At 39.9% G+C, this 2716-nt stretch overlaps 1 pseudogene; it reads left to right on the top strand.

Moving 5' to 3' along the window:
* The first annotated feature begins 591 nt into the window (after positions 1-591).
* On the top strand, positions 592-2217 carry LOC129025891 (testis-specific chromodomain protein Y 1-like; annotated as a pseudogene).
* Positions 2218-2716: the final 499 nt, after the last annotated feature.

Here is a 2716-nt window from a genome sequence, read left to right as displayed (position 1 = left end):
ATGTAACTTACTGCACATTGGGCACATGTACCATAAAACCTAAAGTATAATAATAATAATAATAATAATTACAATAAAAGAAAAAAAACACAAATATATTTAATTTAAAAAAGCACTTCTAATTTGTGTTTTTGACACAAAATGAATAAAGGTATAATTTTGAGGACTCAGTAAGTGAAATAGTGGAGGTAAATTATACAGGAGTAAAGGTTTTGTATGTTACTGAAGGTAAGCTAGTGTAACTTTAAAAATGTTAGAACATTAGAATGTTCCATACAATCGTCATAGCAACCACAATTAAACAAACAAACACAAAGGAGTAACAGGCAGGAAGAAAGCTTTCTGTTCTACACCAGAAGGTTGTGGCTGTGGATTTAGCTACTCTCACCTGAGGCTACTGAGCAAGCTCTCATGCACCATAGCATAGCTGCTATTTCACACAATTTTCACTACACCAGTGGTGACGAAATAGAAGAGGTTCATCCATACGCAGAAGCTGGTGAAGAACTGGAGGCAGAAAGGAGTGGCTATGTAGAGACACAACTGAAACAATGTTGGCACAGCAACTGCTCCAATCCTGTGTCTTTCCTCATGGCTTCCCAGGAGTTTGAGGTTGAAAGTATTGTTGACAAAAGACAAGATAGAAATGGGAATACAGAGTGTTTGATTTGGTGGAAAGGTTAGGACAAACAGGATGACACTTGGGAACCAGAGCAGCACCTCACGGACTGTGAAAAATGTATACATGATTTTAATAGACGACAGACTGAAAAACGGAAGAAACTGACATGGACTAGAACCAGTAGAATTTTTTCAAACAATGCCAGAAGAAGAACTTCCAGATCTACAAAAGCGAGCTATTCTAAGAACTCTCCTAAAACGCTAGTGACTGATAGACACCACAGATCCAAAAATAGCAAGTTATTTGCTGCCAGCAAGATCGTTAGGAAGAAGGCAGCCTCAATTCTCTCCAACACACAGAATATGGAGATAATAAATTCAACTATCAAGATCCTTGCACCTGACAGCCCCTTTAACGACAAGAAAACTCTGAGTGGCTTTCAGAAACATGGGAAACTGGACCCTGTTGCAGCAGATCAGTAGGACACGGTGGTCTTCAAGGTGACAGAAGGTAAATTCCTCCAGGACAATTTGTCACGTCCTGGTGCAGAACAAACTGGAATAGAGAACAAGACTCAGATACACCCACCAATGTCACAGATGTCTGGCTCAGTTACTGCTTCCATGGCCACAGGTTCAGTTACCCAAAAAGGTATAGTGGTATTAATAGACTCATTAGCAGCCAATGGAACAACAGAGGTGCATACCTCAGTTTCAAAGGTGAAAGGTGGGCAAAGAAATATTACTGATGACAGCAGAGACCAGCCTTTTATCAAGAAGACGTACTTTACCGTAAGGTTAACAGAAAGTGCCAGCACATACAGAGACATTGTAGTGAAGAAAGAGGATGGATTCACCCAGATAGTGCTATCAACTAGATCGACAGAAAAAAATGCACTGAATACAGAAGCAATTAAAGAAATGGTTAAAGCTCTGAATAGTGCTGCTGTGGATGACAGCAAGCTCGTGCTGTTCAGTGCAGCTGGAAGTGTCTTTTGTTGCAGTCTTGATTTTGGGTACTTTGTGACACACTTAAGGAATGACAGAAACAGAGCAAGCCTTGAAATGGTGGATACCATCAAGTAATTTGTGAATACTTTTATTCAATTTAAAAAGCCTATTGTTGTATCAGTCAATGGCCCTGCCATTGGACTAGGTGCATCCATCCTGCCTCTTTGTGATCTCGTGTGGGCTAATGAAAAGGCTTGGTTCCAAACCCCTTATATGAACTTTGGACAGAGTCCAGATGGCTGTTCAACTATTGCATTTCAAAAAATGATGGGTAAAGCATCTGCCAATGAAATGTTATTTGCTGGGCGAAAGCTGACAGCACGGGAGTCATGTGCCAAAGGCCTGGTCTCTCAGGTATTTTTGAGTGGAACTTTCACCCAAGAGGTTATGATTCAAATTAAGGAGCTTGCCTCATATAATCAAATTGTACTGGAAGAATCTAAGGCCCTTGTTCGCTGTAATATTAAGTTGGAGTTGGAACAGGCCAATGAGAGAGAGTGTGAGGTACTGAGGAAGATCTGGAGCTCAGCCCAAGGGATAGAATCCATGTTAAAGTATGTTGAAAATAAGACTGATGAGTTTTAATTGTCAGGCTGTCTGCTTAGGACGCGAGAACTAAGCTGAACCAAATGCATCATGAGTTGCAAGATGCCCTAATCCATCTTCATAGCCCAAAACAGTTTCACCCATAGCTAAGGCTTGGAAACAAAACCGGAAATGTCCAAGCCAGGTATTGAAATTATTACATCATTTTTAAGCACTGTAGTTTTAAAAGAAATAATAAAACAGCTTGTTTGCCCAAATGTGGTTATTTTATGCTCACATAAGCCCAAATATAAAAGCAGACTGTTGGGTACTAGATTCTTCTTGGAAGCCCTAATATGTATCTATGGCTACTACTATATATAAGACCAGAGTTGTGTTTTATTGGATGTTTATGACAGAGAATCCTGTAATAATGTTGATTTTTCTTATTTTTGTATGCTACAATACCTCTACTGGGTTATAAGGCAGCCTTAGCTTCCCTCCCAGAAGGACACAGAACTGTATGAGATGGTGCCCTTGACTTTACAGTGGCACAAGC

Source organism: Pongo pygmaeus, chromosome Y (genome assembly GCF_028885625.2).
Source record: "Pongo pygmaeus isolate AG05252 chromosome Y, NHGRI_mPonPyg2-v2.0_pri, whole genome shotgun sequence".
In the NCBI taxonomy this organism is placed as follows: domain Eukaryota; kingdom Metazoa; phylum Chordata; class Mammalia; order Primates; family Hominidae; genus Pongo; species Pongo pygmaeus.
The sequence above is the reverse complement of the archived record's forward strand: the minus strand, read 5'-3'. Positions and strand labels throughout refer to the sequence as shown.